Here is a 20168-nt window from a genome sequence, read left to right as displayed (position 1 = left end):
GTACCCTACATTAAAAGTAAAGAGAGAAGAAAGTGTACTGTATCAGTATCAAAAGATCATATGAAAAGTCGGTACAAAGCAAATCAGGGAAGGCGGCAAAATGGAGGGAAAATATATAAAAGTTGTAAAGACGAAGCAGACTTCAAGAGAATATTAGGGAAAGGGAAGAGGATTGCATAAAGCTGACAAGGCATATTGGCAGTGTGAGAAGAATTTAACACATTATTTAAATATCTAAGTCTAAGCGAGTGTCCTGGTATAAAGGGCATTCCCAAAGAATTATTGACATTTTTGGGAGACTATCCCTTGACATAACTGCTCATGCACGATATGAGACAGAGAAACACTCTTACACATATCAGAGAACGCACTAATCCCGTTTCCAAATAAAGATACTGACAGGTCTGAATAAATCAGTAACATCAGTTTAGCAAGCCATAGTTGCAAAATGCTGCCACGAATTATTTACAGAAGAATGGAAAGGCGGGTAGATGAGGACCTCGTGGGAAATCAGTTGGGTTCTTGGGGAAATATAGAATCGTGGAGGCAATACTGACACAACGCATTGTCATAGAAAATAGATTCATGAAAGCCAAACCTACGTTTACAGCATTTGTAAGTTTAGACATAGCTTTTGAAAATGTTGGCTGGAATACAGTCCTTGAAGTTTTGAAGGTACATGGAGTTGATATGTCAACTACAACTTCTACAGAAATCATCTTGTATTTACAAGAGTCGAAGGACGTTAAAGAGAAATAGTATTTGAGGTGGGAGTGACACATGATTGTAGCCAATGAATGATGTTAACTGTACATTGAGCAAGCGGTAAAAGAAGCCTAGGAGAATTTTGAAAGAGGAATTAAAGATCAGGGGACTGGGCCCTACACATCTACCTATATGATCGTGATGGAAAAATATTAAAATTCGGGCCCTTACGGTAACTCACGGAAAGTGTTCGTTCTAGTGTTCCATTCGCAAGTGCAACGGGAAATCGGGAGATTGTCAGCCAACGGGCGAGTCGTCACGCCCTGAAAATATCCTAAGTTTGGAGAAGCAGTGGCCGCGAGGACCGCTCGGCAGGCCTCCCACGTGTTGCCAGACGCTGGCCGGAGCAAGAGGGCTCCAGCCGCGTGTCTGGGAATTCCACGCTGACGCTATGTCGATGAAGGAGACACGCCGGCAGTGCCAAGGATAGCGGACTTTGTGAAACCTTAATGGCAGACATTTCTCAGTTCGTATAGAAATTAACAGTAGCCAGATGAATCATGATACCTCAAAAAGAAACATGTACATTACTATTATTTGCACGACGATTCTGATGGTGTAATCAGACTTTCAATATCTTTATTAGTTTAAAGTTTAAAATCTGACGGTAAATTATACAAGTAACACCCAGCAACGAATTTCCAAAATCTAAACGGTTCATCCGATTTCGTCGATCTACGTGTCTTTAGAAAGCCATTAGCGTAAACCTAAAATGGTATGTATCACAGGCATGTAACTTGAATAGTACATCAGTTATTGGAGGTGAAAGTGGCCTATTACTTCTAATCGCGTCAGGCCATAAGTACTCTACAGTGACACGAAAAAACGTAGCAGCATGCTTATGAATATATTTAATCGTCTAAGTCATCCTTTATATCCCATATATCCTATTCATCATCCCCCCCCCCCCCCTCATGAACCATGGACCTTGCCGTTGGTGGGAGGCTTGCGTGCCTCAGCGATACAGATAGCCGTACCGCAGGTTCAACCACAACGGCGGGGTATCTGTTGAGAGACCAGACAAACGTGTGGCTCCTGAAGAGGGGCAGCAGCCTTTTCAGTAGTTGCAGGGGAACAGTCTGGATGATTGACTGATATGGCCCTGTAACACTAACCAAAACGGCCTTGCTGTTGTGGTACTGTGAACGGCTGAAAGCAAGGGGTAACTACGGCCGTGATTTTCCCGAGGGCATGTAGCTTTACTGTATGATTGAATGATGATGGCGTCCTCTTGGGTAAAATATTGCGGAGGTAAAATAGTCCCCCATTCGGATCTCCGGGCGGGGACTACTCAAGAGGACTCGTTATCAGGAGAAAGAAAACTGGCGTTCTACGGATCGGAGCGTGGAATGTCAGATCCCTTAATCGAGCAGGTAGGTTAGAAGATTTAAAAAAGTAAATGGATAGGTTAAAGATAGATACAGTGGGAATTAGTGAAGTTCGGTGGTGGGAGGAACAAGACTTATGGTCAGGTGAATACAGTGTTATAAATACAAAATCAAATAGGGGTAATGCAGGAGTAGGTTTAATAATGGATAAAGAAATAGGAGTGCGGGTAAGCTTCCACAAACAACATAGTGAACGCATTATTGTGGCCAAGATAGACACGAAGCCCACGCCTACTACAATAGTACAAGTTTATATGCCAACTAGCTCTGCAGATGATGAAGAAATTGATGAAATGTATGATGAGATAAAAGGTAGTGAAGGGAGACGAAAATTTAATACTCATGTGTGACTGGAATTCGACAGTAGGAAGAGGAAGAGAAGGAAACGTAGTAGGTGAATATGGATTGGGGCTAAGAAATGAAAGAGGAAGCCGCCTGGTAGAATTTTGCACAGAGTATAACGTAATCATAGCTAACACGTGGTTCAAGAATCATGAAAGAAGGTTGTATACATGGAAGAACCCTGTAGATACTAAGAGGTTTCAGATAGATTATACAATGGTAAGACAGAGATTTAGGAACCAGCTTTTAAATTGTAAGACATTTCCAGGGGCAGATGTGGATTCTGACCACAATCTATTGGTTATGAACTGTAGATTAAAACTGAAGAAATTGCAAAAAGGTGAGAATTTAAGGAGATGGGACCTGGTTAAACTGACAGAACCAGAGGTTGTACGGAGTTTCAGGGAGAGCGTAGAGGAAGAATTGACAGGAATGGGGGAAAGAAATACAGTAGAAGAAAAATGGGTAGCTTTGAGGAATTAAATAGTGAAGGCAGCAGAGGATCAAGTAGGTAAAACGACGACGGCTAGTAGAAATCCTTGGGTAACAGAAGAGATACTGAATTTAACTGATGAAAGGAGAAAATAAAAAAATACAGTAAATGAAGCAGGGAAAAAGGAATACAAACGTCTCAAAAATGAGATCGACAGGAAGTGCAAAATGGCTAAGCAGGGATGGCTAGAGGACAAATGTAAGGATGTATAGGCTTATCTCACGAGGGGTAAGATAGATACTGCCTACAGGAAAATTAAAGAGACCTTTGGAGAAAAGAGAACCACATGCATGAATATCAAGAGCTCAGATGGAAACCCAGTTCTAAGCAAAGAAGGGAAAGCAGAAAGGTGGAAGGAGTATATAGAGGGTCTATATAGGGGCGATGTTCTTGAGGACAATATTATGGAAATGGAAGAGGAGGTAGATGAAGATGAAATGGGAGATACGATACTGCGTGAAGAGTCTGACAGAGTACTGAAAGACCTAAGTCGAAACAAGGCCCCGGTAGTAGATAACATTCCATTAGAACTACTGACAGCCTTGGGAGAGCCAGGCCTAACAAAACTCTACCATCTGGTGAGCAAGATGTATGAGACAGGCGAAATTCCCTCAGACTTCAAGAAGAATATAATAATTCCAATTCCAAAGAATGCAGGTGTTGACAGATGTGAAAATTACCCAACTGTCAGTTTAATAAGTCACAGCTGCAAATACTAACGCGAACTCTTTACAGACGATTACAGTCGAATGGAAAAATTGGTAGAAGACGACCTCGGAGAAGATCAGTTTGGATTCCGCAGAAATGTTGGAACACGTGAGGCAATACTGACCCTACGACTTATCTTAGAAGAAAGATTAAGGAAAGGCAAATCTACGTTTCTAGCATTCGTAGACTTCGAAAAAGGTTTTGGCAATGTTGACTGGAATACTCTCTTGCAAATTGTGAAGGTGGCAGGGGTAAAATATATGGAGCGAAAGGCTGTTTACAATTTGTACAGAAACCAGAAGGCAGTTCTAAGAGTCGAGGGACATGAAAGGGAAGCAGTGACTGGGAAGGGAGTGAGACAGGTTTGTAGCCCCTCCCCGATTCTATTGAATCTGTATATTGAGCAAGCAGTGAAGGAAACAAAAGAAAAGTTTGGAGTAGGTATTAAAACCGATGTAGAAGAAATAAACACTTTGAGGTTTGCCGATGACATTGTAATACTGCAGAGTGAAAATCTCATTCTGGAAACATCCCCCAGCCTGTGACTAAGCTATGTCTCCGCAATATGCTTTCTTTCAGGAGTGCTAGTTCTGCAAGTTTCGGAGGAGATCTTCTGTAAAGTTTGGAAGGTAGGAGACGAGGTACTCGCAGAACTAAAGTTGTGAGGACCGGGCGTGAGTCGTGCTTGGGTAGCTCTGTTGGTAGAGCACTTGCCCGCGAAAGGCAAAGGTCCCGAGTTCGAGACTCGGTCCGGCACACAGTTTTAATCTGCCAGGAAGTTTCATATCAGCGCACACTCCGCTCCAGAGTGAAAATCTCATTCTGAGGAACAATACTGTCAGAAAAAACAATTTACTCAAAGACTTTTGAACTGAGTCGTATTTGTGAAATGCTTTTATTATTTAATACATCCTACATAATACGATTCAATGTAATGAATGTAATGCTTATGTAATCCTGAAAGTTTTTAATCCATACTTCCATATAAGCCACCTGCATTTTAGACGCTGATTGTCAGGCGTTTTTTATAGCTTCTGGGACGCTTGAAGACACAACGACGGTGTCATTGAAGTGCCGTACAATAGTGAGACGCCGTGCGTGGTTCCCAAGATTGAATGGGTGGGAAATCATCAGCTAAGAAGTTATTGATCAACTGTAAACGTTGCAGCGATGACAAGAGATGACGCTGCTACATACCTTGTTGAGTTTCAAAACTCGTTAGAGCTCTCGGGGCTGCCGTCCCACAAGTTGGAGTTTGAAGGTGGGTATGCCTGTCATACCTGGTCGCCCCAAAACTGTACAACGGGGCACGTTTACGCATTATGGAGCTGAGACGGCATGTCATGCAGGCCACCATAATTACCAGCGTTGCCAAAGGGGAGACAGTGTTGATACCACGAATTCCTACCATCACAACAAACCTTCTTTTCCAGTCCAAACGATTGCAGCTCCCTTTTAAAGTGGCGTTCTGATCTCTATAAATAAATCTCAAGAACAAACGTTAAGAGTGCCAGGTATTTGTATGCCCACACGACGTTTTCAGCGTGGATATCTTCCACGTTGGCTGCTCGTGTGTATCGAGAGTCAGCTACGCAGGGAACATGAAATCTTTGAATATTGTTCACAGAGGCGTATGACAGAAGATTTATGGCTCTCTACACACCAAGACAGTTACGATCTTCTCCGTACCTGGCACGTCGCTAACAGTCAACGATATAGGTCTATAATTGAGTGGATCTGTCTTACGGCCTTTCTTAAAAACGGCGATGACCTGCGCTTTCTTCCAGTATTTCGGTCTTCTCATGTTATCTTCCGTTTCCGAGCCGGTGTGGTCGCTGAGAGAATGAATAGATGATTTTGATCCACTTACTTATTTTACAAACGACCAAAATCTCTTGGTGTTTTCACTTAGGTCGGTTGACAAAGTCTTACTTTCAAAATTATTGAACGCTTCTCTCATTGCTCTCCTTACGCTCATTTTCACTTCGTTCAGCTTTTGCTTGTCAGCTACGTTTTTTGCTTCTCTTGAATCTGAGATGAAGCGCTCTTTGTTTACGCAGCGCTTTTCTAAAACGGCTATTAAACCATAGTGGATCTTCCCGATCCCTTAAAAGCTTTTCCATTACCTGGAGGTTGGCTACAACAAAGCAATTCGTTACAAGGCGAGGTCCTTTAGGAAGGGATGTGACCTTCGCTCTCTCTAACATCTAAAGTCACACAGTCCGCCAGTCATGCGGGTGGTAACGCAGACTCCGAAACACCATGCTACCCGGCGTTCTACTCACACGAAACGTTGTCAGAGCTGACAGATGCTACGTGTGACAGAAAAAGTCCTTAGTCAGACTGCAGATGCAGCGTTGGAGCTCTTTGATTTTGTAGTCACTTTTTGACCTATCAAGCTACATAATCAAGTACGCAATCATAAAAATACTTGACTACTTCTCTCGTGAATTACAGATACTGGTGAACAATGAAAGCAAAGTTTGAAAGAACTTCAAGTACAGTGCATTTTTTCTACACAGTGCCTTGCTTTACATGGATGCAACTACCAAATTTAAATACGGATTTTTCTTAAACACTGAAGTCAATACCGCACATGGCTAGCACAAAGCCATATATCCACCGATAAATACATATTGTACTTGTAAACAACTGACATGCTTCACATCACAGCGGGATACTGCAAATATAATATACTCAACGTATAAATAATTATACAGTTATACTCTCTTAACATAAACTACTCCTAAAAAGCATTTGTGCGCACAAGCAGCTTGGCGTGCTATGCTTTTAAACTGCTTTTGGAACTGACAGTTGCGATTTCTAGGTGCCCTTTCTGTTTAAGAGTTGCTATGTCCACAAAACGTGATATATAATATGCTATAGCAACCAATCAAATGTTTAAATTGAAATGATTATGTATTATTTAGCTTCCTTATCAACCGCAACGCACATATATTGGTTTCTCTTCGTACTGCCTCTCATTACCCACACTGAGACATCAGAGTTAGAAAACTTTAATTATAATGAGCCTACATTTCAGTATCAGAAATAACAAATTCGGTATATCACATCAAATGTGGAAAAAAGATTTTTAAGTAGTGTACAGTATGTAACTAGGGATTTTCCATATGATTTCGGCGGAAATATCTCCTTAGTACGCTTTAGCTAAAGCAAACAATGATTTATTTTTAGCTTTCACTTGTGTGGTTGCTGCGTTTCTTGTTGCCGATAGCCATCCAAACCGTAATGGAGAATTTCTAAGCCAAAAACCTAACGATGCTAGACTAAATCTCTGTACTGGCATAACAAGTAATTTACAATCTTCACTTAAAACTTCCGGCCTGATAAACCGTGGTACATGTATAAAACTCTTCTCTGACGTTTCGTCTCCGACTGCAGGAGACATCCTCCGAGATAAAGCGGCGAACTACGAAGAGAACTCGAGGAAGCGCTGATTATATAGGCAGTACAGAAGGCGCCATTGTACATCAAGTGGCGTCGGAAATGAGACTGTCTCTGGTAATGCCAACATTCTCGATTGAAAGTAATTGATCGTCACGCTTCCCGTGCAACGCTGACATCCAAATTTTATCCAGTTTAACACCTTCGTATTTCCTGTTAAAATTATTACGGTGTTTATCAATCTCGATAGCTTCTCTACACATGCGCGCATAATAATGAAAGGTTTTGGATATGATGCTCGTCTCGCTGTGTTTTATTTCATGATTTCCTTCCTGGTAAACGTGTTCTGCTGCGGCTGATTTATCCGTGTGACCCAGGTGACAATTCCTCTTATGTTCAACAAGATGGGTGTTCACACTTCTCTTTGTCGTACCCATATAAACATGTCCACAACTTTACAAGAAATTTTATAAACCCCCTTTTTAGCCAAAGGGTGTCGTGCATCTTTTGCCGATCTTAAATAATCTTTTATTTTCCTGGTGGGTCTGAAAATAGTTTCCACCCCAGACTTGCTTAACACTTTCCCAATGTGATCTGTGACTTCACTGATGAACGGAAGGAAAACCTTGCCGTTGGGCGACTGTTGTTCGTCGTTGCTACTGATTCTCTGCCTAGAGCGTAGTGCTCGATCTATATTCTTGTCGGAATAGCCATTCTTCGCGAAAGTTGACCGTAGATGTTCAATCTCCTCTTTTAAGTAAATAGGTTCACAAATTTTGTACACTCTGTCTGCCAAGGTGTTTATTGCACCTCTTTTTTGTCTCGGTTGGTGGCTCGAATCTTTATGCAGATAACGATGAGTATGTTTGGCCTTTCTATGCACCTTACGGCCCAACGTTCCGTAATAATTTCAACACGAAAGACGAAGGTGTTACACTGGATAAAATTTGGATGTCAGCGTTGCACCGGAAGCGTGACGATCGATTACTTTCAATCGAGAATGTTGTCATCGCCAGAGACACTCTGATAGCAAACGCCACGTGTTGGACAGTGGTGCCCTCTGTACTACCTATATAATCAGCGCTTCCTCGAGTTCTCGTAGCATTTCGCCGCTGTACCTAGGAGGACATATTTCCTAGTTGGAGACGAACTGTCCGCAGCTTGTGGTCGTGCGGTAGCGTTCTCGCTTCCCACGCCCGGGTTCCCGGTTTCGATTGCCGGCGGGGTCAGGGATTTTCTCTGCCTCGTGATGACTGAGTGTTTTGTGATGTCCTGAGGTTAGTTAGGTTTAAGTAGTTCTAAGTTCTAAGGGACTGATGACCATAGATGTTAAGTCCCATAGTGCTCAGAGCCATTTGAATTTGGACACGAACTATCAGGGGAGAGGTTTATACATCGACCACGGTCTATCAGCCCAGATGTTTTAAATGAAGACAATACCGGCGGTGAAAGCCTACATTCTATGACCTAAATTACAAACTCGTTAATTCGTACCTACAATACCTGCTTACGCACAAGTCCCTAATTTAGCGCAAATTATGAAGTGCTTCTCAGCAAATGGCAAAGAAATGCCACAAAGTTCATAGTCTGAGTTGCTAGTCGTGTACTTTGACACATTGTCAATAACAGGGTGATACAGATCGCTCCGTATGTTATTTGTACGCTCGTGACTGCTGAGATCCCTTTCGAGCCAATATTTTCTGATGACCTCCTCGAACGAATTTTTACCACTCTTCTGTCGGCGCCATCCAGTAACTGACTTTGTCTGAAGGATGAAATACTTGTAACTGGAAAAATCTTTCGCTATTATTAAAAAAAGTGTGTTTTATGACTCAGAATTCATTCACTTAAAACTCGGTTTGTCAATATCATAAATGCCACGTTGCACCATGCTTCGAGTCTGGATTAAATTGGCCGATTGACTAAATCAGTTCTGAAGTTATACGAAGGCATACCACTTCCAATAGAATCACGGCTAGCGAAGTACTGCAGCGTTCAAATGAACCATCAACTGGAATGCATTTTTACCATTATACTATAAAGCTTATCATATCCATTAGGTTGCAGCTGAATTACAGTGGCGTTCGAGGAAATTACGGGCAACTACCGTTAGAAACTTTCCTACCCAAGTACGTCTGCTGTATTCGAGAGTCTATCACACACCTCATGGTTTACTGTTCCACGAAGTGATTGTAGTCTAAAGTAATAGCTAAGAGACTTTTACAAAATGCGAGGGTTGGAAATTTAATTTTATTTTTATTTTATTTATTTAATCGTGGCAACCATTATTTACAGCTCGTACAAAACAGATACGTGTTTCCAAAGTTTTACTGACCTTCAAAGTAGTTCAAATGGTTCAAATGGCTCTGAGCACTATGGGACTTAACTTCTAAGGTCGTCAGTCCCCTAGAACGTAGAGCTACTTAAACCTAATTAACCTAAGGACATCACACACATCCATGCCCGAGGCAGGATTCGAACCTGCGATTTTAGCGGTTGCGCGATCCCAGACTGTAGCGCCCAGAACCGCTCGGCCACAACTGCCGGCTTCAAAATAGTCACCAGCATTGTGTGTAGCCCGTTGCCAGCGATGTAGAAGTCGTAGGATACTCTTGGCAGTGACAGTTGTGTTGACAGTTCCAGCGGCGCTGTCTATTGCCCTACGAATTTGTAGCAGTTCTGAGGCGAATGCCGTGAAGTGTTTCCTTCAGTTTAGAAATCGAGTTACTAGTTTATTTTTGTAATTTCTTGCGAGTTCCAGTGCCTACTAGGCACAACCTTTTATTTCAATAACAGTGTAGTGTACCGTACCGCCGTCGCTATCGACTGTTGTATCTATCCTCGTATCGGACAGGCTTTTGTTTGTTTGGTTAGAACAGCTCAGTGTCAGTTAGACAGTCAGTGAGAGGGCACTTCGATTTCCTGCTGCTAATAAGGCGAGTACACCATTCGTTTATTGCATATTTTTACGAGTTTAAAACAGGAGCGACTGCAGTAATGGACAGGAATTGCGATTGTTGTGTACAGATGCGAGCTGAGTTGGTGACCCTTCTCTCACAGCTCCAGGCTGCGTTGGCTTCCATCACATAGCTTGAGGCTGCTGCCAAGAAGCGTAACTGTGGGGGATTGAACGCCGGTATGCGAGGGACGTCGAGCACGTCCCACGTTTCCTCCGATCAGTCCACTGCTGTGACTGTCCCAGGTACTGCCTGGACTGAAGTTGACGCCTCATCCATGGTCAAGAGGGAGATCATTCTAAAGTCTGGCAGGCAGCGAAAAACTTTCCGAGGGGCCGATCGTAGGGCCTTACCAGTTCGTTTAAGGAACTGACGATGTCTCTGAGCTGGATGCAATCGTCCACCCTGTTCCAGAAGAAGCTTCTCAGCCCACAAGGTCTGGACATTCAGAGAGGGTGGGTTTGCTGGTAGTTGGGAGCTCCAACGGTAGGCACGTAAAGAGGCCCCTTAGGAACATGGCTGCCAAGGAGGCGAAGGAAGCCAGTGTGCACTCCGTGCGCGTTGCAGAGGGAGTCATTCCGGATGAGGAGAGGGTGCTTCCGGATGCCATGAAGAGTACAGGGTGCAGCCAATTGCAGATGGTGGCTAATGTTGGAAACAATGACGTGTGTCGCTTTGGATCGGAGCATATTCTGTCTGGTTTCGGGCGGCTAGCGGAAATGGCTTCCAAGATTAAGGCGGAGCGCACCATCTGCAGCATCGCCGATAGAACCGACTGTGGTCCTGGTGGTGCAGATCCGAGTCGTGTGGAGGGTCTGAATCACAGGCTCAGGCGGTTCATTGACCGTGTAGGCTGCAGATTCCTTGAGTTGAGCCATCGGGTGATGGGTTTCCGGGTTCCTCTTAATAGGTCAGGAGTCCATTACACACAGGACGAGGCTTCACGGGTAGCGGGGGCTGTGTGGAAGGGACTGGGCATTTTTTTTTTTAGGTTAGAGGGTCTCAGGGAACCACAGAAGGGGGGTCCGTCTATAAGTGGGCAGGTAAAACAGTAAGGTAGTTGTAGAAACGATTGGTATTGTGGTTGTAAATTGTCGTAGCTGTGTTGGGAAAGAACCAGAGCTCCAAGCCCTAATAGAAAGCGCTGAAGCTCAAATAGTTGTAGGTACAGAGAGCTGGCGAAAGCCGGAAATAAGTTCAGCCGAAATTTTTCTAAACGATATAACAGTTTTCAGAAAGGATAGATTAAATACTGTTGGTGGTTGAGTATTTATTGCTGTCAGAGGTAGTTTGTCTTGTAGCGAAATTGAAATACACTCCTGGAAATTGAAATAAGAACACCGTGAATTCATTGTCCCAGGAAGGGGAAACTTTATTGACACATTCCTGGGGTCAGATACATCACATGATCACACTGACAGAACCACAGGCACATAGATACAGGCAAGAGAGCATGCACAATGTCGGCACTAGTACAGTGTATATCCACCTTTCGCAGCAATGCAGGCTGCTATTCTCCCATGGAGACGATCGTAGAGATGCTGGATGTAGTCCTGTGGAACGGCTTGCCATGCCATTTCCACCTGGCGCCTCAGTTGGACCAGCGTTCGTGCTGGACGTGCAGACCGCGTGAGACGACGCTTCATCCAGTCCCAAACATGCTCAATGGGGGACAGATCCGGAGATCTTGCTGGCCAGGGTAGTTGACTTACACCTTCTAGAGCACGTTGGGTGGCACGGGATACATGCGGACGTGCATTGTCCTGTTGGAACAGCAAGTTCCCTTGCCGGTCTAGGAATGGTAGAACGATGGGTTCGATGACGGTTTGGATGTACCGTGCACTATTCAGTGTCCCCTCGACGATCACCAGTGGTGTACGGCCAGTGTAGGAGATCGCTCCCCACACCATGATGCCGGGTGTTGGCCCTGTGTGCCTCGGTCGTATGCAGTCCTGATTGTGGCGCTCACCTGCACGGCGCCAAACACGCATATGACCATCATTGGCACCAAGGCAGAAGCGACTCTCATCGCTGAAGACGACACGTCTCCATTCGTCCCTCCATTCACGCCTGTCGCGACACCACTGGAGGCGGGCTGCACGATATTGGGGCGTGAGCGGAAGACGGTCTAACGGTATGCGGGACCGTAGCCCAGCTTCATGGAGACGGTTGCGAATGGTCCTCGCCGATACCCCAGGAGCAACAGTGTCCCTAATTTGCTGGGGAGTGGCGGTGCGGTCCCCTACGGCACTGCGTAGGATCCTACGGTCTTGGCGTGCATCCGTGTGTCGCTGCGGTCCGGTCCCAGGTCGACGGGCACGTGCACCTTCCGCCGACCACTGGCGACAACATCGATGTACTGTGGAGACCTCACGCCCCACGTGTTGAGCAATTCGGCGGTACGTCCACCCGGCCACCCGCATGCCCACTATACGCCCTCGCTCAAAGTCCGTCAACTGCACATACGGTTCACGTCCACGCTGTCGCGGCATGCTACCAGTGTTAAAGACTGCGATGGAGCTCCGTATGCCACGGCAAACTGGCTGACACTGACGGCGGCGGTGCACAAATGCTGCGCAGCTAGCGCCATTCGACGGCCAACACCGCAGTTCCTGGTGTGTCCGCTGTGCCGTACGTGTGATCATTGCTTGTACAGCCCTCTCGCAGTGTCCGGAGCAAGTATGGTGGGTCTGACACACCGGTGTCAATGTGTTCTTTTTTCCATTTCCAGGAGTGTAGATGGTTCGTGTGAAATAGTATGGGTAGAGGTTATACCTGACAATCGGACTAAACTATTAATTGTATCGTTTTACCGACCCCCGACTCAGAAGATATAGTTGCAGGACAGTTCAAAGAACTACTTGAGTCTCATTTCAAATAAGTGCCCTGCTCATACAATTATAGTCTGTGGTGACTTTAATCTGCCCTCTGTATGCTGGAAAAATTATACGTTTAAAGCCAGAGGCAGGCATAAAACGTCATCCGAAATACTGAATGCTTTCTCAGAGAATTATTTTGAACTTTTAGTTCATGAGCCCACTCGAAGCGTAAATGGTTGCGAATGCATACTTGACCTTTTAGCAACAAATAATCCTGGATAAATAGTGAGTATTGTGACGAATACAGGGATTAGCGACCACAAGGCAGTTGCTGCTAGGCTGAATACCGTAACACCTACAACCACCAAATAGAAACGCAAAGTTATAGAAGCTGATAAAAATGTTCTTAACGCCTTTTTGAGAGACAGTCTCCACAGTAAGTGTAGAAAAGTTGTGGAATGTTTTCAAAGAGATAGTATCGACAGAAACTGACAGATATACACCACATAAATTAATAAGTGATGGTACTGATCCTCCATGGTACACAAAACGGGTCAGATCGTTGTTGCAGAAGCAACGAAAAAAGCATGCCAAATTTAAAAGAACGCAAAATCCCCAAAACTCCCAAAGTTTTGCAGAAGTTCGAAATATAGCACTTACTCCAATGCGAGATGCTTTCAATAATTCTGTCTCGAAATCTGGCAGAAAATCCTAAGAGATTCTGGTCATAAATAAAGCACACCAGTGGCAAGAGGTAATCAATACCTTCACTGCGTGATAACAACGATGAAGTCACTGATGACAGTGACATTAAAGCAGAGTTATGAAACACGGCTTTCCGAAACTCCTTCACCAAAGAAGACGAAGTAAGTATTCGTGAATTCGAATCAAGAACAACTGTCAAGATGACTAACATGGAAGTAGATATCCTCGGTCAAACAAAGCATCTTAAATCACTTAATAAAGGCAAGGCCTCCTGTCCAGATTGTATACCAGTCAGATTCCTCTCAGAGTATGCTGATAAAATAGCTCCATATTTAGCAATTATATACAACCACTTCGCTCACAGAAATATCTGTACCTAAAGACTGGAAAATTGCTCAAGTACACCAATACCCAAAAAGGGAAGTAGGAGTAATCCGCTGAATTACAGGCCTATATCACTAACGTCGATTTGCAGTAGGGTTTTGGAACATATACTGTATTCGAACATTATGAAGTACCTCGAAGAAAACGATTTATTGACACACAGTCAGCAAGGATTCAGAAAATATCGTTCTTCTGAAACACAACTATCTCTTTATACTCATGAAGTAATAAGTGCTATCGACAGGGGATGTCAAATTGATTCCATATTTTTCGATTTCCGGAAGGCATTGGACATCGTTCCTCACAAGCGTCTTCTAACCAAACTGCGTGCCTACGGAGAATGGCCTCAGTTGTGCGACTGTATTCGTGATTTCCTGTCAGAAAGGTCACAGTGAGTAGTAATAGACGGAAAGTCATCGAGTAAAACAGAAGTAATATCCGGCGTTCCCCAAGTAAGTGTTATAGGCCCCCTATTGTTCCTGATCTATATTAACGACATAGGAGACAATCTGAGTAGCCGTCTTATATTGTTTGCAGATTGTGCTGTCATTTGTCGTCTTGTAAAGTCATCAGATGATCAAAAAGACTTGGAAAATGATTTAGATAAGGTATCTGTATGATGCGAAAAGTGGCAATTCACCCTGAACAAAGCAAAGTGTGAAGTTATTCACATGAGTACTGAAAGAAATCCGCTAAATTTCGATTACGCGATAAGTCACTCAGATCTGAAGGCTATAAATTCAGCTAAATACTTGGCGATTACAATTACAAATAACCTAAATTGGAACGATCACATAGATAATATTGTGAGTAGAGCAAACCGAAGACTGCGATTCATTGGCAGAGCACTTAGAAGGTGCAACAAGTCTACTAAAGAGACTGTTTACACCTCGCTTGTCCGGCCTATTCTGGTGTACTGCTGTGCTGTGCGGTGTGGGATCCGCATCACGTGGAACTGACGGATGACATCGAAAAAGTACAAAGAAAGGCAGCTCGTTTTGTATTATCTCGAAATAGGGGATATAGAGCCACAGACATGATACATGAACAGGAGTGGCAATCATAAAAATAAAGGCGCTTTTCGTTGCGACGGAATCTTCTGATGAAATTTCAATCATCAGTTTTCTCCTCCGATTGCAAAAACATTCTTCTGGCACCCACCTACATAGGGAAAAATGATTATCACTACAAAATAAATTAAGTTAAGATTCTCAAAGAAAAATTTAAGTTCCCGTCTTTTCTGCGCGCTGTTCGAGAGTGGAACGGTAGAGAGACAGCTTGAAGGTGGTTCATTGAATCCTCTGCCTGGCACTTTATTGTGAATAGCAGAGTAATCACGTAGATGTAGATGTAGATGTGGAACTCTATTCGCAAAGCATTTTCTTGACGATATTCACACATGTCGCTGAATGCACCTGCAAAATTATATCATTTGCGTCACACAGCTCAGGGGGTATCACATCGCAAACATTAAGCACAAGGCTATACGCCGCATGGTACGGGCGTGGAGGCACATCTATAAATAAATAGCAGAGTAAAGCCGGATTTCTCCGCTAGTAATACAACAGATACCAACTTGGACTTAGACAGGCGCTTGTCGCCTTACCCACATCTTTGTCGCCTCAATTTCTGCTCCCCAAGAAATTCGATCTCCCTCCAAATGCAGTGCATCTAACATCACTATAGACTTCTGACTATCGTCTCTTCCCTGTATGGTTCGCCAGCATATTACTTTCCCGTCATTCTCCGCCCACATGATGGAATACCTATGTATACCCTGCATATTTTCTGAGCACAATAATAGCAGCCGCATAGTTTCCTCCCAATTTTCGTACACCGTCAGCATCTTCTTCCTGTCGGTTAAATTTCGCGTCTGCAGCACGTCATCTTCGTGGTGTAGCAATTTTGATGGCCAGTAGTGTAATTTTATCTTTTCTTCTATTTCCTAGACATATTTCTTTCAAGTTTCAGCATCATTAATCGGCTTTCATTTTCTTTCTTGTTACCACATGCTCGTTTTTATGTTTTTCATTGCACTTGTTTTCTTTCACTGTTTCTCATCGTTCTCAGTAGTCAGTTTTGTAAAATACTGGATACTACCAGTTTTGATGTGGTTTTATCTTCTGAGCCAATCACTCTCTGCTAGATAGCTATGCACAGGTTGCTGTGTGTGTGTGTGTGTGTGTGTGTGTGTGTGTGTGTGTGTTTGTGTGGGTGGGTCGGTAGTTGAGTGGGTTAAGCCTCACTCACAATAGTCCGAGCTTAGCAATCTGTGGCCTAGATTGGCCCAGAAGATAATTCCATAATACAACTGTGAGTATTCAGCATTCTACAAAACTGACTGCTCATGACAAGGTGAGAAACCGCGAAAGAAATGGAGTGAGTTACAATAATTAAGTGTAAGACACCATCCAGATGTGGTAACAAGAACGAAAACAAAAGCCCACTGATGATGCATAAACTTAATTGAAACACTTCTAGGAAATAGAAGAAAAGATACAACTGTGTTTTTCTGAAGGCGGACCCCATCCAAAAATAAATCTGTTTGAAAGCAGTCAATGACAGAATAGCTTAAGCCTCAAGATGATTAATATCCCCTTTTTATTTTCTCTTCCATTTTATTGTTCTCTAATATTTATTTCGTGCTGTCTTGTCTCCACGGATGGGTGAGACAGGAATCTAAAAAACCAGACACTGTAAAATATTTCCAAGTCGTGTCACCGTTTCACACAATTCCTCTTTCACTCAAATTAAAAGGTTAAATATTAATAATTTGATTATTAGCAAGAAGAGAAAACGTAGTCATCTCAGTGACATGACCTAAGACAAATCGGCGTAATCAGCAGTCGCTGCTTCATGGCTAACATGTTGACGAGTGACTATCAATCCGTATTTCAATGCCTGTATGGGTTTTGTAGTGCAGTCATTCTTTATGAGACATCGAACGTCGTTGTGATAAATTTTGAATGAATGCAGGTTATATCAATGATCATGCAATTTGCATTTAAGGCTGCTGTAATAGCAGCCCGTCACTGCCATAACTGCATTAGCACCGACCAGAATAGGTCGTTGCTCACCGTTATAAAAGCTGAAAAGATATTAAAAATCAATATCACGACGAGGAATCGTGATAGTATTAAGTAAAAAAAATATTAATCTCAAGATTGTTTTATTGACTTAAGAAATATAAAACTAAAATATGAACTGCTTACGTTATGAGGTCATGATGGAGGCATGCGAAAAAGAGAGTGATACACGAAGCTAAGGTTTTCTGTGTCTTGTTTTTTAGACAAAATCCTAAAGATTATCGAGAGTTTACGTACTTTACAAGTGTTTACAATATTATGTATCTAAACAGGGAAGTGATAGCAAGGAAATGTTGATTTAAAAAATTGCTTGAATATATATCGATATAATTGTCTCCATAGGTAGATAGGTAGTTAAATCACGATAGCATGTGACACATTAATGCTCAGAAAACACGTGGCTCGCAGAGTTCCAACAAGGGAGAAAATAAAAAAAAAATAAAAGCAAAATGTATAAAACTCCTGCAACACTGACAACGCTCGCGGATAGGGACGAAATAAAATGTTATATCATTCGGATGGATTTGTAACTAACAGATACGACAACGAGTATCGAAACATAGTCTCCATTCAAAGACACAGTGACCAGATCTCCATATGGGAGACATGCTTCCAAGTCATCAAAGATTCAGCGAAATCCACCACACTAAACTTCGCGGTACTAATCATGAAAATACTTATTTGTGAACCACACGTTAGTAGTAAGTGATTAACTAAATCGTATGCCGTGTGTGATTTTCTTGCACACAGCGGCGAAATCGCGCGTTGCCATCTCGTCGTGTCGCGAACAGCTAAGCTCGCCGGAACTCAAGTCGCCGGCCGAAGTGGCCGTGCGGTTAAAGGCGCTGCAGTCTGGAACCGCAAGACCGCTACGGTCGCAGGTTCGAATCCTGCCTCGGGCATGGATGTTTGTGATGTCCTTAGGTTGGTTAGGTTTAACTAGTTCTAAGTTCTAGGGGACTAATGACCGCAGCAGTTGAGTCCCATAGTGCTCAGAGCCATTTGAACCATTTTTGAACTCAAGCGCCTATTCAAACGAGCGACCCTGTATACATAAACTCTAATCCGATTGGTCAGCTCAGACGGAGCTCAAAGAATATTTCCTGATCACCTCACAGGCTGACCCATCCAAAGATCAACTATGTTGTTTGCAATTGAAAACTAGACATATAATTACGTCTTTAAAGTAGCGCTATGCTATCTAATATGTGAAATAATTGAACAGCTGAAGTTGCAGATTAAATGGAGCAAGTCTCGCAAGGAACAGCAAACCTTCAAAGTATATTAACCAATTCACCTGATACATTCTCGCATCCCAAACTATCCTGCCGCGTATTTATACTCCAAGCTAATTTGACGTCAATAATAATAAAATATTCATACTACCTTACCACTCCTACAACTGTAAATTTTCAAACACCAGAATCCACGTTTTCCCCTGTTACATTGTAATGAACAGTGTAAATAGAAATTTTAATAATTTAATTTACGACAATTTTCAGGAGAAATTAAGTTAAATGGTGTAATAAATAATTCAAAAAACTGTTGTACAGAAGAAAATATGCTCGGAAAAGCCTCAGTGAAGCCAATATAGCTAGTGTTCTGCAGCGCCCGTCAGACTCTTCTCTAAAGAAAGATTTTAATTTTACAAAATCGAGAAAAGCCTTGCTTAGCGTGAAAACATTGACATAGAAAGATGCCGTTATGCAAATTCTTTGATGTGGCACGAAACACCCTATGCTGCAAAACATAATTGTGAGGAATTTTATTTGGACGACGAATTCATAGTTGATCGACAAATGTAGCACAAGAAAAATAATGGTTGAGTACGGGAATGCACCCCGCACACGACGATAAAAATTTGAAACAGTTGCCTCTTTCCACTCTGCCGTGAGAAATTCAGTTACAGTTTCCCGTTGAGAAACTTGCCAATAGAGCTGAACGTTGGAAAACGTCCCCTCCGCCGGCTTCACGAAGTGCCTGTGTTTGGGAACGGTAGTATCATTACAAGCAAGCAGACGACGTGCGTCACAAACTCATTAGATGCGTCGTTCCTCACAGAGGCAACAAAATTAGAGTCGAGTAGGGCCTGTCGTACAGCGGTCCCTTCATTAAACGCCCTTGTTACCTGAAAGGGAGTTGAAATAAAAGCCACCAGCACTGCACGTGGGGGACGCGATAAGAAGGGCCATTCTTCCGAGCGTAACAAATGCGGTAACTAATTGTCCAGATCCGCACTTTTATCGCGCACCCAGAAGAAGATTTAAGCCCCATGCGGGATGTAGAACAGAATGCGGTCTGGCAAGGGGAGCTAGGCAGTAAATCTCGACTTAAAAGGCAGTCATGAACCCTATAAATATCGAGATAGGGCTTAATTAGAGTCCTTTGTAGAAAAGGCTTTTTATGTGTCCAACGATTAGAACAAGTTCTTAATTTGTTACACTGCGCGTGGTACAAGGCGTAATTAAATCCGTTAACGCATTTAAGGTGTCACCGTGCATCGAGAGAGCGTCTTACATGAACGTATTTTGCCGTACCAATTGATGACTTGCTTTAGTTGCAAACACTCTCTGAAGACTAGATTAAAAGGCACTTCTGTGCTCTTTCAACTTACATCAAACAACATTTAACGACAGAAAATGCATTGGAAAACTGAATCAGAGGAAAAAAATTAAGAGTGTGAAGAAAACAAAACGGATACTTTTGTTGGTTAGGTATCATAGTAAAATTGATAGATGGCGTTGTAGCTAACAGTAACAAAAGAACTGTACAAATATTCTCACATTTCTGTAAACGTATCTCTGACTGATGTCTACAACAGATCATACAAAATGTTAATACTGAAAGTAATGACTTTTCAGAGTGCATGAAACAGTCCGAAGAATTTAGAGATAAAGTAGCTAAAGCCTCACGAAAGCTAATACTGTAGGAAAGCGAAAAATTATGTATAGATTGCTAGTGGAATAAGAAGCTTCTCTAAAACCGGAGAAATTTTGTAACTATTCCATTTCACAAAAAAAAGTGACAGGCGAGAAACAGAAAACCTAGAGCCTTTACATCTTCTCCTTTGAAAAAGACTAAATATGTACCAAAATGTTCACCAACCGCATAGAAAG

The sequence above is a fragment of the Schistocerca piceifrons genome, chromosome 5 (genome assembly GCF_021461385.2).
Source record: "Schistocerca piceifrons isolate TAMUIC-IGC-003096 chromosome 5, iqSchPice1.1, whole genome shotgun sequence".
NCBI classification, from domain to species: Eukaryota; Metazoa; Arthropoda; class Insecta; order Orthoptera; family Acrididae; genus Schistocerca; species Schistocerca piceifrons.
Note: the sequence above shows the minus strand (reverse complement) of the source record.